At 44.7% G+C, this 20,553-nt stretch overlaps 2 long non-coding RNA genes across 2 annotated transcripts in view; both read right to left on the bottom strand.

Annotated features, from left to right (window-relative positions):
* FAM134B overlaps positions 1–20,553 on the bottom strand; it is a 156,196-nt gene that overhangs the window by 27,157 nt on the left and 108,486 nt on the right. The gene's annotated exons all lie outside the window — the stretch shown is intronic.
* On the bottom strand, positions 5,397–19,947 carry LOC108633202. The gene is made up of 3 exons (XR_001296978.2): positions 18,977–19,947; positions 17,256–17,258; positions 5,397–5,406 (listed from the first exon to the last, which is right to left on the bottom strand). It is a non-coding gene; the product is annotated as an uncharacterized LOC108633202 (long non-coding RNA).

Here is a 20,553-nt window from a genome sequence, read left to right as displayed (position 1 = left end):
GGGACGGAGGAGCCTGTTAGGCTACAGTCCATGGGGTTGCAAAGTCAGACATGACTGAATGACTTCACTTCACTTCACTTCATAAGAATGTGCCCCTACCAAGAAGATCACTGTTACCAGTCACAGAAAAAATGAGAGTCGCATTATGATGTCTTATTGCTTGCCTAACTGGCCATCAGCCTCCCTTAAAAGCAGATTTTTAACAATGAGCTACTGTGTGGATATTGCATGTTTTAATGGTGAATGAGTACAAGGCCATATCCAAGAGCAGCATGGCGGAAGGTGGGGGTGTGTCTGGCATGAACTAGAAAGGCGTACGTGGTGGGAGGGGAGGAGAGGCGGGCCTGGCACACGTTACCGAGGAGCCATGTTTTGTCGGGGGAGGAGGTGCAGTGGTTGATGCTGTGGAGTGAAGACAAACTTCAGAACTTATTTCTCCTAGTGATAGCTTTCTTAGGAAAAGAAAAATTCTAAAAAGCAATTAACACAGCCTGTCTGCTTTTAGAGAGTTGTTATAGGAATGTATTTTCCCTACTTTATCATACACAGAGCAGCAGTAAGAATCAAGCTGATACAGAGAAGGAGAAATAGCATATTACATCCCTTATGTGTGGAATCTGGGAAAAAAAAAAAAAAAACAATACAAAAGAACTTACTTACGAAACAGAAAGAGACTCACAGACTGAGAACTTAATGGTTGTGAGGGGCCAGGGTGGGGGGAAGGATGGGGCAGAAGGGATAATTAGGGAGTTTGGGCTGGACACGTACACGCTGCTATATTTAAGATGGATAACCGACAGGGACCTCCCGTGTAGCACAGGGAACTCTGCTCAGTGCTCTATGCCAGCATGGAAGGGAGGGGAGTCTGGAGAAGAATCAGTTCAGTTCAGCCGCTCAGTTGTGTCCGACTCTTTGCGACCTCATGGACTGCGGCACACCAGGCTTCCCTCTCCAGAGTCTTCTCCAAGACCACACGGAGAAGAATGGATACGTGTACATGTATGGCTGAGTCCTTTTGCTGTTCATTTGAAGTTATCACAACATTATTAACTGGCTTATCAGCTAGACCCCAATACAAAATAAAAAGTTAAAAAAAAAAAAAAAAGAATTTGGCTGATAATGAACTAAAAAGGAGTTACCTTCAGTGCGTTTTTCACCACCTTGATAACCGTTATTGTTCATTTTATACCTGAAAAGTGAAGGGGTTTCTGCAAACACTTTATTTAAACATTTCCCCCAACATTTCATTTCCATTCACAATAATAACTTGCTTAGAAAACCTTACTCTTAAAAAGTCATATTCCCTTGTGCAGTGTAGTTTGATGCAAATAAAGGAGACTGGAATGATCTGGGCTGAACTTCATGCCAGTGAGAGAGGTGCCTGCCATCTCCCCCGTCCCCTTTCATCTTTGCAGACACTCATGGCTGCCACCAGAATGCAAATTCCTTCTGCGGTGTTCAGGAGAATCTAAAGGCTGCCACAGAGATTTCTGGGTGGAAAAACTGCCAAGCCAGTACATTGGAGAACACCTGCTTGCCCAATATTGTAACCATTTCTAGGAAGCTACCGACACTGAATCAGATCTCCTAGGAGAGTGTGTGTTCACACCTCCCCAGCTTGCTTGGGCCCCATGTTGTTGGCCAAAAAGTTTATTCCAGTTTTTCCATAAGAAGTTATGGGAAAAATCCGAACACACTCTGCCCAATATATCCATACCCATTACTCCTCTCCCTCTAGGTCACTGTTTACTGGACTGTCTAGTCAGTAAAACACTACAGGCCTTCATGTTTTTATATACAGAATGTATTATGATCCCATGTTCTGCTTGTACTGTATTGCAGGGGAGCAAAATCTGCCGTCCCAAATTGTGGATTATTTTGAGCTGAAAACAACCAAGGCCCAAAACACTCAGGAAGAAACTTTGACCTTCTCCCTAAAATGCCTAAAATAATGAGATAGAGGGCCTGTCCCAGGAACCAAGAGATATTGAGAATATCAGAGATATTTGAGAATCAGAGATATCTGTAAAGAACATGATCCGAGCATGGTGGGAGAAACTCGGCAGGCCTAGAGAGCAGAGTCCACTCTGTGTCCCACTGCTCTGCAGGTCCAGCCAACCTTCACTTACCAAGCCTTTGCTTCTGTTAAAATGTATTTGGTCGTGCCAGGTCTTAGCTGTGGCACGTGAGATCTAGTTCCCTGACCAGGGATCGAACTTTTGCCCCTCGCACTGGGAGTGTGGTGTCTTAAGCACTGGACCATCAGAGAAGTCCCCAGACATTTGCTTTTCGATCTCCATGTCAACTGCCTTCTAGCCTTAAAAGTCCAAAACCGCTACCCTCAACATTCTCTGTGTCTTTATCTAAAGATGGTAGTTAAGGTGAAGGTTTTGGCCATTGTGGAGAGTTACTTCTCCTGAGTAACTGTATGCACATGCTAATAAACTTCTGTTTGATTTTATCCTGTTAATCTAGCTCATGACAATTTTATTCTCAGACTGGCCAGAAGTACCTAGAAGAGTTGAGGAAAATTTATTCTTCCCCAACACTATAATATAGTTACATGAAATAAACTTGATAAGAGCCTGAGTAAGGTGAAATAGCTCTTTGATCAGCTTTAATCGTTTACTTTTGGTTGAGTCCTGCCCCAAGGCCATAGGTGTGAGGCCTTGTACCAAGGCCACAGAAGCGGAGCCCAGAACCAAGGTCATCTCCGAAGCAGACTGAGCCCCTTTGTGACTGTTGCCAAAAACCCTCTTAATCATCACGAGCAGGCTTCCTGACTCATATTAGGCAAAAATGCCCACCCCGGAAGTCACCCTATGGCATCCTAACCAATCTTCTCATGCCAACCTTCCAGTAGGAATTTTCCTTGTCTTGAAGTATAAAAATTGGCTACTAACCCTCACAAAGTGTTGACTCCCCCTGGTCTGTCAGGAGGTTGGCACGCTGCATTTGCAGTACCCTCAGTATCTCTGCCTTTTGCTTTTAATAAACTCACCCTCTTCTGAAATGCTCTGTGTCAGCAAATTCTTTTCCAACCCACACTCGGATTGCCTTAACACTTTTTCCCATGTGGAACCATCCAGAACCACAAGGACAAGACTGCTGCAACATAGCATGTAACCGGGCCTGGACATTCCCAGGGTGGTCTCCATCCAGCTAAGTAGGTCAGTAAGTGAAAGTGAAAGTCACTCAGTCACGTCCAACTCTTTGTGACCCCATGGACTGTATAGTCCATGGAATTCTCAGGCCAGAATACTAGAGTGGGTAGCCTTTCCCTTCTCCAGGGGATTTTCCTGACCCAGGAGTTGAACCAGGATCTCCCGCATTGCAGGTGGATTCTTTACCAACTGAGCTATCAGAGAAGCCCTAAGTGGATCAGTAAAGTGGTGCTAAATATTCATCTTGAGCTCCATGCAAGTTCATCATCCTTGGAGAGAGTCTTAAAGATAACGGGTCTTCAGGGAACTGACCACAGCCAAAATAAAACCAATGGAGGCAGATGGTCAAAGAAAATCATCTATAATTAAACAACATGATGACTATTTTAAACAAATATGCACTGAAAGAGAGAGGGAGATCTTTTTTTTTTAATTTTATTTTTTATTTTTTAAATTTTAAAATCTTTAATTCTTACATGCGTTCCCAAACATGAACCCCCCTCCCACCTCCCTCCCCACAACATCTCTCTGGGTCATCCCCATGCACCAGCCCCAAGCATGCTGCACCCTGCATCAGAGGGAGATCTTTTAATCGTTGTCTTGAAAGATATTCTATGTTTAGAACTATATGTTGATCAGGGCTGAATTTATCATGCACATTCTTTTGTTTTCCCTAGCTCATGCTACCGTGCATTTTTAAGAAATGGAAATGATAGCTCATCAAAATGTTGGGTTCTAGAAAAGGTAATTGCTTCTATAGACAGATAGATGCCTTTGCTTCTCTTATCATAAACAAAAGCCTATACCTTCTAATCTATGTACCTTTTAACAAAACTATCTCGTACTGACATGGTCTGAACAATCCCTGTACATAGCGTAATCACCAGACACCCCAGATGCTAAGAATATGATTAGGTTCACTTAAAAATTAAGTTTATTTTGAATATATAGCCCGAGAGGCCAAGAATGAATCAACTCTGTTATGAAGGGACTCTTTGGAATCATAAGAGGAAATGAAATTAATATTCTTTTAATGAATTATGCTAAAGAATGCAGGAATATAATAATATACAGATCAGTGGCACAGCGACCACAGAAGTCACTGGGGAGCCATTCTGACTACTCCCAGGAGGAACTCAGGTTTCTATAAACTAAGGAACTGGACCAGACTGGATACTAACTGGTTTTGGATAATATTTAGCCTTCTTTGAAATATCTCAGGGATTCAGAGGGTTCATGGGCCCCAGGTTGAGTACAGCTGGATTCGATCATCAATGATACCTTCAGTTCAAGGATTTTATAATCCATCCACATGTTTACCTGAACTCAGGAAAACTCTAGATATGTCCTCTACTTTCATGAAATAAACGTTTATTTTCTACTACAAAGAGTCAACTTAGAAACTGACATTAAACTTTAGAGAGAACTGTTTAAAGCTGACAACGTCCCTTAACACATCCCTGGTGATACCAATGGGAAAAAGAACCTCTGCCATTAGCTATCAGTGACCCATCAAGTACTGACGTTAAAGTGTCAGATCTCAGGCCAAGAGAGGTTCCCAGCAAACAGACCTCCTAATAAGCTGTGAGGGCCCCATCTGCTTCCATTCTCTGAGGCTGTGAGGATATTAAAGATATAAACTGTCCATATCTGTGGTCCTAGGATGGAGAAACCTAAAACCGTATAAGGAATTTTATGAGTTGGAGCAAACTCTGGGAGATAGTGAAAGACAGGGAAGGCTGGCGTGTTGCAGTCCACGGGGTCGTGGAGTCAGACACAACTGAGCGACAGAACAACGAGGAAGGTTCATCTCTCCTTACTGATTTCCGGGCCGGGCCCTGGGGACTGCAAGGCCAGAGCAGACATCCCATCCAGCCAGCCCACCCTCTACAGGCTCAGTCAGCTGGACCCTCGAGGTGTTCCCAGGGCTCCAACCTTCACTGGTTTGTTATCTTTCTTTTCCAAAGTTGCTAAAACATGTGAGTCGAAATGCTATGTCTGGTCAAAGCAGGACCTCTGATTTCACTGATCAGAAGATGGCAGAGATGAGGGTCAGAAGGCAAAGGCAAATTTTCCAGAAGCAATGGGTGCTCTTTACTATCAGGGCCTAACTACCTGGGAGTAATTTAACTTCCTATCTTAGATTTTCATCATGGGGATTAAAAGAGCAAACACAACCCACCTTTATATGTTGCAAACCATGGTCACTTTTAAGCTACTTTTTCAGTATTAGATAACTTCCCTATTCCAGTTGTTATTATTGTTTAGTCCCTAAGTCATCTCCGACTTTGCAACTTCATGGACTCAGCCTCCTCTGTCCATGGGATTCTCCAGGCTATAACACTGGAGTGGGTTGCCATTTCCTTCTCCAGGGGATCTTCCTGGACCTGGAAGGCAGGTGATTCATTCCACTGAGCCACCAGGGAAGCCCTATCTGAGCTCGTGTAGATGATTAATTCTCAGCCATGCTAATGAGAAGTTGGTATGAATATCCTTAGGCTCAGGGTAGAACTTGAATGCTGACTAGAGACTGGAAAACCAAGCAGTATACTTGTGGGTCAGTCAACGCAATCCAGTAAACACTAATGTTTGCATATGTGCTGTGGGAATTATAAATGTGCCAGTTGAATTAGGGCTTAGAACAAGACTGGTGTTCTGGCATAAAACACATCCTAGTGAATTAATAATAATTTCTTGTTTCATTTATTTACAGAGGAACGAGAATTTAATAAGTCAAACAACCCACATAAAGGATCATTCTCAATGTTTATGCCTATTTCCCACGGACCTTTTTAGTTGTTTGTCCACCTTTTAAAAATAGTATTATTACTTTGTAACTGGCCCTTACTGATTCTAATACATTTAACTTAATTTTCATAAACAGCTATATGTATTAAGAGATAAGTTTGCCTGTTGTGTCAAATGTCAAAGTGCCAGGGGTTTAAACAAGAAAGCACTTCTTTTTTCCCTCAGGGACAGCAGAGCACAGTGGTCCAGGGCTGACATGAGATCTCTGTAATGTTGAAGACCCAGGTTCTTTCCATCTTGTTGCTCCATGTTCTCAACATCACATAGCCATCCCATGGTCTATGGGATGGAAGCAGAAGGCACCCCCTCTCCCTTTGAAATCACGACCTGTAAGTTGTATCTGAAGCTTCCAAGCACCTCCCACTGGCTGGAATGTAGTCACATGGCCATGTCTGGCTGCATGGGAGCCTAAGAAATGTAATTAAATTGCTGGAGGCCATCTTCCAGCTGGAACTTGAGATTCTTATTACCAAAGGAAAGGAAGTCAAGGATTGGGGGACAGCCAGTAGACTCTCCGACAACAATACTCCTTTTGATCTCTTACTTCATCAGTTTATTATAATTTATAATTAAAATTATGCGATTACAGTAGTGACAATGGCTATTAAGAGATTTGAGAATGAACACACGACTCAGAATGCCGACAAACAGTGGAAGCTGTTATACCCTAGAATGGAGGAGACAGACGTGTTCTGGAAAGGTCCAGAGAGCAAATATTTGGGCCCTGCTGGCCAGTCTGTATACACAGCTCTGCTTCACAGCATGAGGGCAACCACAGACAGCCTGCAAACGGAAGAGCATGGGGTGTCCCAGGAAAATTTGACTTATAAAAACAGGCCGCGGGTGAATTTGGCCTCAGGGCTTCACTGAACTTCTGGGTACTACGATGATAAGGATCACTGATTAGCCCAGTGAGCCAACCAGGAACCATCCAAAGGACTTCTAGTCCAAGGGTACCTTCCACTTATTGTGCACATACCAAATGCGAGGAACTACATGTTGTTGTCGCTAAATCGTGTCTGACTCTTTGCAACCCCATGGAGTGTAGCCTGCCAGGCCCTTCTGTCAATGGAATTCTCCAGGCAAAAATGCTGAAGTGCGGTTACCATTTCCTCCTCCAGGGATCTTCCCAACCCGGGGATCAAACCCCTATCTCTTGCTTCTTCTGCCTTGGGAGGCAGATTCTTTACCTCTGAGCCACCAGGGAAGCCCAGGAACTACATTAGGAGCTTGGTAACATTTTCTCTAATCCTCACAACTATCTGACAAGGTGGACTAAATGCCCCCATTTTCCAGATGAGAAGGGGACACAACCAAGAGCAGCAGCCCTCAGGATCTAAAGCCAGGTCTTTTCAGCTCCAACCCACCAGCCTCTCAAGCCTGTGGTTACCAAAAGAGTCCTTTTGTTAATGAAATATAAGCACACGGTTTGTCATATTACTGGTTGAAGCTGGTGAATGCCAGATTTGACCTGTCAAGTATTACAGTGAGAAAATTTCCTCCGATCTTAAAATAGTCCTTGTCCCAGAAGTTTATCCAGGCCTTAGCAAAAGGCATCCAACCTTCAGACTTTTCCCTAGGTGAAGCTGCTAAGCTTCAGAACCCTGGTATCTAATGGAGTGGAAAAGTCAAGGTGCCATAAATACCACTGAAAACTTTTAGGGTCTTTTAAAGCTTATCTAAATAAACAAAGATTAGACCCCAGCCCCTCTAACTCCAACCCTGACTCCTCACACATGTGCAGTGGGCTTCATACACATAACCACTCTACCCTCCCCAAGTACAGCAGACCGTGCTAATTTGTCATCGTACTCTTTCTAGAATCTTCCCAATGAGGCCTCACAATCCTGTCAGAGCTCCAGGCCCCATTTCCAGTTTATATGAGTTGGCATCAGATAATGAAGTCATTTGCCACCAAACCCTCAACACTTATGGAACAAACCGCCTCCTATTTTCCCCTCTGCAGTGCCCAAAAAAGGAATTATATGTTTCTTCCTTTATTGTTGCTGCCAATGTCTGTTGTATCTTAGTTTACTGAGCAAATCTCTTCTTGTTTCAGCAAGCAAGTCAATTAAGTCTAGGTTTATAATCTATTGATGTGTGTATTCCTATGTCTCAAGTCTTCCTTCATACAAACAAACATACTTCTAAAAGGAAGTTTTCATAGTATTACAAAGTGGGGAAACTATGACTATTTAGAATTCACATTCACTTTAATCACTTTGGAAGGAAACATCTACTACTTATATAATAAGTTACTCCAGAAACACTGAGTTAATTTCTTAGAGAAGAGAGCCACGTTTAAACATATATATGCCACATAATGGGCTTCCCTGGTAGCTCATACGGCAGGAGCTACAATGCAGGAGACCTGGGTTCAACTTCTGGGTCGGGAAGATCCCCTGGAGAAGGGAATGGCAACCCACTCCAATACTGTTGCCTGGAGAATACCATGGACAGAGGAGCCTGGAGGGTTATAGTCCATGAGGTTGCAAAGAGTAGGATGCAACTGAATGACCAACACGTTCATGCCACATGATTAATGAGTTCTGCAGAGAATACTCCCAGTAGTAGATGCTAATAATTCCCCAAAACATAGAAACACATCTGTAATCCCCTCATCTTCTCTGGGCTTCCCTGGTGGCTCAGTGGTAAAGAATCTGCCTGCCAATGCTGGAAACATGGGTTCGATCCCTGAGTCGAGAAGATCCCCAGGAGAAGGAAATAGCAACCCACCCCAGTATTCTTGCCTGGGAAATCCCATGGTCCGAGGAGCCTGGCGGGTTACAGTCCATGGGGTCGCAAAGAGTTGGATATGACTGAGTGACTAACAACAACAATCACAACCTCTTCTCTGAAGATGGAGTCTATAGGCATGGTTTCCACAGGCATAATGTGAAAACGCTCTGACCGATGGGCTTGTTTTCCTTTAAAAAATAAAACACTTGCTTAGAGTTCAACTAAAACACTGACCAGGAGATGTTCCTTCCTGAGTCACAGGATAATATCGGTGCATGGGTGCTCATTCAGTTTCAGCGAGCAAAGAGGCTGCATCTTGCTGGTAATTACAAGCTGACGCCTCTGATGCACCACCACAAGTGGGTATCTGCCCAGCTCTGGGGAGCCAGTCTCCACCCTGGAAACACAGCAACCCATCATAAATCAGAGTTACAGAGAATAGCAGGCAGGTGGGGGCCTCAGCCCTTCTCTCACCTCGTTCTGTATCTCCCCTTCCAAGGAAGACCATGTGGGCTGGTGGCCCCTCTCCAGACGCTGCTGAATCCACAGAGTAGCATCTTTAGTAGCTTTCTGGCACTGTGCCAGTGGGTGACAGTCACGCCCAGGGCAGGGCAACCCTGCGGAAATGAGGTTGTGGTGTGGGGGTAGGGGGCGGGTAGGGGAGCGTGTTCTGCCCGGAGGGCTCATGGGAGCCTCCTTCTAAGGGTCCCACGTGTGTCCTCCTGAGCACTGAGCTTCTGTGTGCCTTCTGGGAACAGCCAGGACACGCCCTATCCCACTGTCTCCCAATGTCTGCAATGGGACAGTGTGGGACCTAGATGTACTGCCATGCGTTGCTACATCCAGGCTTTTGGCAGTTTGGGACGAAGAGGTGGGTGAGTACCATGAGTGAGATGGTAGTTCCTGGGCTGAAGGCACCAGGGAAAGGAGACTAGAGGCAGAACAGATGCAGGAGAGGATGAGAGAGAAATTAGAAAAAAATGCAGGGAGGAACAGCTCAGGTAGAATCGTCTTAACTGATCATCTCTCTCACAAAACTGGATGAGATGAGGTCACTCTGGCTGAAGAACCAGAAGCCAGGACTCCCCCAGGAGGTCACTTTTATTTTCCTATTCAGAGTTCACTGGTGGTTTCACAAGAACAGCTGGAGAAACATCAACAGAGTTAACTCACTTCTGCCTGAAGGTCTTTCCTCTGACTTTGGGCTGGTTCTTATTATACACTCTTACTAGGCTGTGATGTGGCCAACCGGCCCCAGAAACCAACTGAAACTCCTGGATTTTATTTGAAAGAGCAATGTGATTGCTGAAGAAAACTTCTGATTTTCAAAGCAACCTTCGTTTAAAAGACTGTAAGCGGATGCCCTATTTTCTCAAACACAAAATTGAGGCACTGAATTTCTTTCCCCTTAACTTCAACCTATAACTGACCTTCTCCAGTACTGAATCCTTTTTGTCCCCTTGTCTAAAGTATAAAACTGGGTGAGTGGCACATTTCATTTTCTGTTTTTTTAATCCATGTTGCTGTTGTTGTGTCCGACTCTTTGCGACTCCATGGACTGCAGCACGCCAGGCTTCCGTGTCCTTTGCTATCTCCCGGAGTTTGCTCAAGCTCATGTCCACTGAGTCAGTGATGCCATCCAACCATCTCATCCTCTGTCGCCTCACCCCCAATCCATCTTACTCACCCAATATCTACTGCTCAGAATTGGCTCCAGACAAAATTTAACCTCTGTTGTCCCCTTCTTCTCCTGCCCTCAACCCTTCACAGCATCTTCGTGTGTGGCAGAGGCTATTCCCTTGATAATTACTTTATCTCACTCTGGTCCAGAAAGGATTTGAGGTCGCTTATAAAAAACACATAGTGAACAAGGGATAAATAAACAATTCAGGGAGCAGAGCCTGTTAGTCCACAGGCTGTATTTGTATAAAATGGTGCACCTTTTCCAGGAGATGAAGCGTCACTCCAGGGCACAGGGCTTGGGGGTGGAGCCTAGGATGGACGTCAGTGGCCCCCACCTCCACTGACTCTCTCAGCTGGATGCCTTGAATACAACCTCTGCAGCCGTGGGCCTGTGGCCCTACAAAGGAACAAGACTAAAACGCCTTATGGGAGAGGAAATAGAAGAGCCCAGGGGAAGAAGAAGATATAGAAGTACATCTGGAGGGTCCCACATACCATCTAGAAGTGAGCTGTGATTTACCCCAAAATGGCTAAATCAGAGATGGAAATATGATTGTTTAGAAGAATCATGGTGCCCGTAAGATTAAAGCAAACCACTTAGACAAGTGGGCTTGCCTGGTGACTCAGGCCACAAAGAATCTGCCTGCATGGCAGGAGGCCTGGGTTCGATCCCTGGGTCAGGAAGATCCCCTGGAGAAGGGCATGGCAACCCACTCCAGTATTCTTGCCTGGAGAATCCCATGAAAGGAGGAATCTGGTGGGCTGCCATCCAGGATAGCAAAGAGTCAGACACAACTGAGCGACTACCATACACACACTTAGACAAGGGACAACACGTGCACTGAACTCCCTCCTGTGGGCACTCAGTTCTCTGTTGGATGCACAGGGCAGACATCCTCATTCCCCCAAGAAAGAGTAAGTACTTTGACTCAACACAGGTCACTGGCGTGACACACTTGCTTACCTGGGTTACATCAATCCCACGAAGAATCAAACAATGTGGACTGAACACACACCCCACTGTGGCCCTATTTAAACCGACCGTCTCGACCAAACCAAACAGGAACGGGCCAATTCTGTACACACCCAAGGGTGAGTCCACCATCTAGAGTGGATGGATTACACACATTGAACACCCTCTGCATGGATCATGACCAGCAAGCAAAATATTCCCAAAGATGAAGCCACAGATGGTTGAGGTGTTTTCACTTAAAAGTGATCTATTCTATATTCCCTAAGGAAGTATATAACCTATGCAAGTATTATTATCATTAACTCTTTCTTGAGGGCTTACAATGAGCCACTTATAAAGCTAAATATTTAATGCGGATTACCATATTTCATCTATAAGACAAACTGATAAAGGAAGTATTATTAATCCCCATTTTAATGATAAAATGAAATTCAAAAATGCCACTCAGCTAGTCATTGGTGAAGTTGGGATTTGCAGCCAGAACTGGAAACAGCTTTGCATCATCACACAGACCATGTCTGCACTCTACAGAGGAGTTAAAATAGTTAAGTGTTTATGTGTAAAAATGTGAGCATCAACAAACTAAGAAGTTATTCTATATAAAAAAGTCACCAACAAACCAGACTACTGGAGCATTCCTCTTAGATGTCACTAGCCTGCAATTTTTTTTAAAAAGCTGAAGAGGGAGCCAGACTGTAATTTTTACCATCGATATCCTTTCAAATGACAACTGATAACATTTTATAAAAATCAATAGTAAGTAAACAAGTTTTCCCAGTCTGCAAGTTTTAAAATAAAACCCCTCAAATTCACTGACATCTTCCCAAGGAAAAATGGGGTTCATGTCCTCTTCCTTCAAACTGGGATTGACTGCTTGACCAGTAGGACATGGTGGGAATGATACTTGGACAGTTTCTGGAACCAGGCCTTAGGAAATTGGCAGCTCAGACTTCTTAGCCTTAGATCTAAGCATTCCCCTGAGAAAAATTAAAGTGGTATACCTTACTCCCATTTATATATGACAAAATAATCTTGAACAACAGAGTAATACTAATAAACGGGAGAAATTCAAAGGTGAGAGTATTAAAAAAGGTTCCCCAAATCTTTAATACCATTGAGAGGTGCTTAGAAGAGGAAGAAGCAACATACAAAACTGTGTGTAAAATACATAATGATTGTAACTTTGCCAAGAAAACCTGTCCAAGGAAGTACTAGAAAAAACAGAATATAATACAACAATCCTCCCCTCCTTTTTTTTTAGGGTAGTAACATTATGATGGATCCTTTCTTACATTTTTTTGCGTTCATTTTTCTCTCATACGGTTTTGGTTTCCCCAATGAATAGTAATAACATCTTGAGTGGGAAAACCTTGCATATGAGGTTTTGGTTCCCAGATGAGCCTGTGCCCTCCCATGCCTTCTATGGGAATCCGATTTCTATCGTATGGAGACACCGAGTGGCTCCAGACACAGATTTGCCCATGAAGAGACAAACAGCTGGGAGTAAGGGTGGCCTGAACAAGGGGACAGCCCCTCTGTCAGAGACAGCTTCTCGCAGCAGCCTGGGGACAGGCCTCTAGGTGGTTCGCCACACAACAGCTGTAGCCCTCCTCTGGCAATGGAAACCAAGGCCACCTTCATCACCTTTTAAGGATTGCAGAGAATGAGTTACCCTGTGTTGATAAAACAGAAATGAGTTTCAACAGGGCTTGACTACCAGAAGCTTACTGGGGAGCTGTGAGGGTTTGGGAAGTTAATGGTTTGTTGACTGGTGAGTAAAGGTATCACCACTAAACACACTCTCTTGCAACAAGGACTGATCACATTTTTCTCCAAGCTCTTAATCAATTTCAAATATTAGCACAGCCAGAAATCCATCAATTTCAAAGCAGGATTTCGAAAATGCTAAACATTGTCTATGCCTGAGAGATATTTTCCATGACTGCATCAAAGGGTGGAAGGAAAATAAACCATTCATTCCTTTGACAAAGCTTTCCTGAATGTCTAGTATGCCTTGAGGATATATAAATGAAGATGGAGCAGTTTTTAATAGAATTAAAGGCTGACTCTTGCACTACTGACTACTAGGGAAGGCTGAACTTGGGCTTCCCTCACAGCTCAGTTAGTAAAGAATCTGCCTGCAATGCAGGACCCCGGTTCCATTCCTGGGTTGGGAAGATCCCCTGGAGAAGGGATAGGCTACCCACTCCAGGATTCTTGGGCTCCCCTGGCGGCTCAGCTGGTAAAGAATCTGCCTGCAATGCAGGAGATCAGGCTTCAATCCCTGGGTTGGGAAGATCCCCTGGAGAAGGGAAAGGCCTGGAGAAGCCCATGGACTATGTAATCCAAGGGGTCACAAGGAGTCGGACATGACTGAGCGACTTTCACTCCATGTGCACCACTTGTACGTTGCGGCTGACCCTTGCAAGTTTGCAAGAACCAGTTTTTCCAATCTCCTTTGAACCCCACTTTCACTGACCACATGAGGGTGGTTTGAAATTGACCACAGTGGTTGTATTTACATCACAGGAATCAACAAATGCTAAAGAACAGAGAGCCAGTTGTTGAACATTTACCAACACACCACTGACTACAAGGCCCAATGAGAGGATCCTACCTCCCCCTCCCACCTCCAGCCACCCTTCTCCTTTCTCAGAGTGTGCTGACCACACTGCCCTTTCTAAGTGTCCAGCCCATGCTGTGGGTCACCACCATATAACTATGCATGCGTCTGACTGCACAGACTCAGGAGGCAGCTGTCTGCCTTCAAACAGCAACTCTTTCACTTAATGGATGTGTGACCTTTATTTTTTAACTTCACCTCTCTGTGCTTATTTCAAAACCAAATGGCAGGCAGCACAAGGACTTTGGCAGGCTTGCGAATGCTGAAATATACTTGCTCAGGGAACCCATCTCAACGCAAAGCTTGAGCTGTGTGTGTGTGGGGGGTGAGGGGCGTGTACTGGTCAGACTTCTTTGTGAGGCTTTTCTCATTCCAACTTATAAACTCAGATATGTTCTTAAAATGAGCATTTTTACCTTCCAAATCCATATTTCTATGAGAAATTTGAAACCATGTTAAGGTCCTGAGATCAATTCATGAAAGCATGTATCACCCCATGGCATCTCTCGAGTATTTAGAAGGCCCCCCAGCCCCTTGTCTCAGACCCTTCCCTACCTTCTCATGCCCCTGAGGACCATCCAACCCCCTGCTGAGGCCTAGGAGGTGCTGCAGACTTGGTAACCCTCTCTCCTAGTCACTGCTCTTTTCCTGTCTGTCTGCTTCTAACGGGTGTCGGGCTTCCCACATGGCTCCGAGGTAAAGAATTCACCTGCCAATGCAGGAGAGGCAGGTTCAATCCCTGGGTCAGGAAGATCCTCTGGAGGAGGAAATGGCAACCCACTCTAGTTTTCTTGCCTGGGAAATCCCAGGGACAGAGGAGCCTGGCCTGCTGCAGTCCATGCGGTTGCAAAGAGTCGGCCACAACTTAGCGTCTGAGCACACACACACACAGGATCTTGACCCCAGCTGGGTCTCCTTCCTGGGGAACTTACACCTCCACGTGACCACCCCTTCACATCTCAGCCCCAACAGGGCACTTCGTCAGACAGGCCTGCTTAAAGACTCTCTCACCCCACACGCCCACCAGGTCATCTCCCACAGGACCATTCTTATATTTTATTCTAACCCTTATTATCAGAAGTATTTTTTTTACTGATTTTTTTTAAACTTGTGAAGTCAATCACCCCCATTCAGACTGCGTGCTCCATGAAAGCACAGGCTTAAACCATCACACTGAGCACAGCCATCAGCTTAGATGCAGCTTGATTAAACACGCCCCAAGTGAACCAGGGGACACATTCCACAAGAATGATCTCTTGTGGAAGGGCTTCTGTGATAAAACACACTCGGAACTCAGTCTGGTTGGCCTGGGGTCCACACCCTTCAACACAGTTGCAACAGAAAAACAGAAAACCGGTCCTTCTGTCCACACGCATCCTGGCCCCACACACACATACCTCACTGGGCTACTGAAGACACCCCAGGGCCCGCCTGCTACCTCCAGGTGGGCCCAAATGAGGTGAGAGGTGGGATAAGGGACCACGCAGTGCCCAGCCCCCGGCGCAAGGAAGACTCTCCTGGCATTCCTTGATCCGGTGTGCCTCCCCAGCCGTGGCCCTCCCTCCCTTCTCCTTTGGCACTGACGCCTGGCTTTCTGCCTTCCCCACCCAGCATCGGAGTGGCCTTCTCTCACACCCTCTCCCCTCATCTCCTGACCTTGAAACTGGCATGGAGTCTTTGGAGGTTCTTACCGAAAGGGCTTATGACTGGCGACGCAGTGAGATAAAGGGCCAGGAGGAGGGTCTCTCCCCCGCCTCCCCAGACCCCCGGTGGCTGTGTTCACGTGAAATCCACTGGTGAATGTTCCACACTGCGTTGGGCCCGCTGGACCACAGCCACACAGCATCCGCCTGTGCGGTGCCCTAAGCGTGCATCCGGATACCCTCATGAAGTCTCCCCTCGATTGCTTTCCACTGATGGAATTCAGGGTTAGCTCACTGCCAGCTACACAGCCACTCAGCAAATTCCAAAATGGGACTAAAATAACATGAAGGAGCCCTAAATTTGGGACTCACCCAGAACCTGCTGCAATCAAGCTCCAACAACACATTTTGTCAGCAGATTCGAGACTTACAATAGTTATTTCTCTTTCAGGAGTGACACCAAAGGGCATGCCCAGTGACATTCCATCTCAAATTTAGCAAGAGTCAGGAAGCAACAGTTAGAACTGGACATGGAACAACAGACTGGTTCCAAATAGGAAAAGGAGTATGTCAAGGCTGTATATTGTCACCCTGCTTATTTAACTTCTATGCAGAGTACATCATGAGAAACGCTGGACTGGAAGAAGCACAAGCTGGAATCAAGATTGCTGGGAGAAATATCAATAACCTCAGATATGCAGATGACACCACCCTTATAGCAGAAAGTGAAGAGGAACTAAAGAGCCTCTTGATGAAAGTGAAAGTGGAGAGTGAAAAAGTTGGCTTAAAGCTCAACATTCAGAAAACGAAGATCATGGCATCTGGTCTCATCACTTCATGGGAAATAGATGGGGAAACAGTGGAAACAGTGTCAGACTTTATTTTGGGGGGTTCCAAAATCACTGCAGATGGTGACTGCAGCCATGAAATTAAAAGATGCTTATTCCTTGGAAGGAAAGTTATGACCAACCTAGATAGCATATTCAAAAGCAGAGACGTTACTTTGCCAACAAAGGTTCATCTAGTCAAGGCTATGGTTTTTCCTGTGGTCATGTATGGATGTGAGAGTTGGACTGTGAAGAAAGCCGAGGGCCGAAGAATTGATGCTTTTGAACTGTGGTGTTGGAGAAGACTCTTGAGAGTCCCTTGGACTGCAAGGAGATCCAACCAGTCCATTCTGAAGGAGATCAACCCTGGGGTTTCTTTGGAAGGAATGATGCTGAAGCTGAAACTCCAATACTTTGGCCACCTCATGCGAAGAGCTGACTTACTGGAAAAGACTCTGATACTGGGAGGGATTGGGGGCAGGAGGAGAAAGGGACGACCGAGGTTGAGATGGCTGGATGGCATCACGGACTCGATGGACGTGAGTCTGAGTGAATTCTGGGAGTTGGTGATGGACAGGGAGGCCTGGCGTGCTGCGATTCATGGGGTCGCAAAGAGTCGGGCATGACTGAGCGACTGAACTGAACTGAACTGAAAATTCCCTCTCGTGTAATATTTTACTTCTTGCCTGGCTCTAAACATCCCCTCTGTCTGGGGTGCCCTTTCTAACTCTCTTGCACAGATACGGTAGAAACAAACCATACGAGGCAAAGCAAAGTATATTCTATAGAAACCACCAGCTGCTGAGAGGATGTCAGCAGAATAAACAAGGAGAGGCAGGGGCACATGACTTCAGAGCAGTGCAAGGGTGTTTTCCACTTTCCACAAGTTATTTTCTTTGGGAATAATTATTATTAATAGATATACATGCACTGTGTATACAAGGCTCCCCTTCTTGCCTCTTTACCCTGTAACCAGTAAAACATTCTCAGAAAAAAACTTGTGTTTGTTTAGTTTACATCATAAACTGCTAGTTCAAAGTATTTATAATTAGCCACAATTAATTATCACTTAATGTAATTGTGGGAATGTTACATTTCATTAAGGCAATCTTTATTACATTTCTGCCAAGCCTCTCCCTTCAGTCTCTGAAATGATCAGGCCCCCTAGATACTTCTTACAAGTGTTCAAATGGTTTATAAATACATCCCATTCACAAATATTTATTTAAAATGCCTGTTCTATGCAAAAATTTATGCAGTTGTTAGGAGTGCCATGATGTAAAGTGAAAAAGGGAAAGTCCTGTGTTCAGAAATATTAAAATGTCATAAGGGGGACACATAGAATCCCGGTAGATCACCCAACATCTCAAACCAAAACTGACATTTAAATATCTCTGAAAATATTTTCTTAACTATTTAATCAATTAGTCTGTGTCCTAAATCTAGGCACATGTATGATTGTCATCTTCAAGCACTTGATTTGATGTCTCCTTTTATATAGAAATCTCTTTTAATAGGCAATTAAATGTGAATTTCATGTCCCCTCTTGGGGACTGGGAAGGAATCTGGAAGAAAATGAAAACTAGAAAACTAAAGACAAAAGTAGCTTTTAAGGACATGATTATAGCTATATTATAGTCCATACACACACACACACACACAATCATACAACTATGGCTGAAAACGGATGCTCATACAATGATCAAAAAAATACTGTGTTATTCTTATTCCTAGAGATTTACCAGTTTCTGCTTTCTTTGACGATTGGCAATAATCTCTTGTCCTTTTTTAAAACAAGTTTCTTTCTACTTTTTCACATACAAATTTCAATGACCCGAATCAGAATTCCAATGATACCAATTCACACAGATTTTCACACAGTGCAGTGGGGCTAGAAATGGAAACCTTCAGTATGGACACAAGTTATGTTCATATTAATAGGAATAACTACCTGCTTCCTTTCCCATCTCTATACCCCTTCTTAGAGCCAGTTATTAATAAAATATTTGGTTAATGTCCTGCATATGGGGGCCCCAATGATCATATTTTCAAAGACAAGAACTACAGTTTTTTTAAAAGTGTTTAATATAAAAATGGGTATATTGGTCTAATAGTTAACTTTTAGAAATGTTCAACGTCTTAATATGCAAGCATTTTTGCAAAATGTTCACTAGCTTAAATTTCTAAAAACTACCACATAAAGTTAAAAATGAAACATCAAAAAACCCCAAGTAGACTTTACAGGGTGTAGGTCAAAGCACTTTTTGATAATTTCAGGCTGTCCCTTCCTCGTTCAAGAAAAGTGCTTATTGGCATATGTTTCTAAGGGTATATTCTGTTAATTTTAGGTTTCTCTCTTCGTGCTAAAGAAAATTCCCTTTCCTGGAATTAAAGGGTTTGCACTCCTTTTTAAATTTTAATTTCAACTACCTTTTAAATTAGTTATAATTTTTTAAGAAAAGATAACTGGCATAGGAAATAAACTCAAGGAAAAAGTACATACAGATCATTATTACCTTTTGCCTGGTCCAAAGTCTTCACCTTCAGGCATTTCTGCCCTTTAAAAATAACAACCAAGTGGAGAAAGCTGCAGCCCTTCTGTGCTATGGCAGTTTCTTCTCCGCACTGATGATAATTATCAGGAGGGGGGAAAAAAAAAAAAAAACCCAGTAGTGAAGTTCTTTCCTTTTTGGAGGAAAGCACTCCTCCCCTACTCAGAAAGTAGGTGTTTACAAACTTCCGAAGCACCAGCCTGCCTTGAATGAAGCTGGGAGCCGGGTTATTAGGACTGTCCCCTTCTAAATATAAACAGGTCACCTCTTACTCTCGGGACCGTGACAGGCAGCTGGGAGCAAAGCGCTGCCTGGCTGCCCAGCATTTTCGCTCCAGTCCCGTGAGGAGGTGTCACCGCCCAGCTATTAACCTTTAGTGGGATGACTTCACCGAAGCCAGCCTACCCTTTCTTTTTCCTGTTTTTTTTTTTTTTTTTTTCCTGGCATTGACAAGGCACCCCTCCGAAGGGCGGCGTGGCCACCGGGGGAGCTTCAAACTTCAGCCTGGGCTATCAGATCTCCAACTCACAGGAGGGGCTGGAGGGCGGAGAGCAGATGGGCAGGACTGCAAGAGCCAGAGGCTTGTTTGCTCTGGAAACACTTAGCCACTCAGCAAAAAGATCACTTCTCTCACACACACACACAAAAGGGTTGGGGGTAGGGGGGACATACTGATACTGATACTGATACTGATACTGATACTGATACTGATAAACAGTTGTGTTTGGAGCGATATTGTTTTGCAAGAAAATCTTCCTTTGGGTCATCTAGATTTCTCAACACAGAAGTAAGCACACAAACATGAGCCTGTGAGTTCCTTTGGGCAACAAGGTTTCTTCTGAGGGACCTCCCTCTGTCATCGGGGAGCAGCCGGACACTGGAACGTGGCTGAGCTGCTGGCCTGAGATGTTTTGATAGCTTGGCCCCTCATCACATGCATGTGTGCGTGCCAAGTTGCTTCAGTTGTGTCTGACTCTTTGTGACCTACCCCATGGACTGTAGCCTGCCAGGCTGCTCTGTCCATGGGATTCTCCAGGCAAGAATACTGGAGTAGGTTGCTATACCTTCCTCCAGGGGATCTTTCCGACCCAAGAAAGGAACCCATGTCTCTTACATCTCCTGCATTGGCAGGCGGGTTCTTTACCTCCAGCACTACCTGGGAAGCCCCCAGTATCATACACAGGTCATCGATCACCAGGTACCCTCATTTGCTACAACTTTTAGGTGAAGTCGCTCAGTTGTGTCCAACTCTTTGCGACCCCGTGGACTGTAGCCTACCAGGCTCCTCCGTCCAGGGGATTCTCCAGGCAAGAATACTGGAGTGGGTTGCCATTTCCTTCTCCAGGGGATCTTCCTGACCCAAGGATCGAACCCAGGTCTCCCGCACTGGAGGCAGATGCTTTAACCTCTGAGCCACCAGGGAAGCCAACAAAAATTACTTCATCCTGCTTTCAAAAGAGCTGGGCGAAACGTTGAGATCCCTTTAGAAATGTAACCTGAAAGCTTTGCAGAGAAACTTGAAACCATTTCTTTTCCTGGTT

Source organism: Capra hircus, chromosome 20, assembly GCF_001704415.2.
Source record: "Capra hircus breed San Clemente chromosome 20, ASM170441v1, whole genome shotgun sequence".
Taxonomy (NCBI): domain Eukaryota; kingdom Metazoa; phylum Chordata; class Mammalia; order Artiodactyla; family Bovidae; genus Capra; species Capra hircus.
The sequence above is the reverse complement of the archived record's forward strand: the minus strand, read 5'-3'. Positions and strand labels throughout refer to the sequence as shown.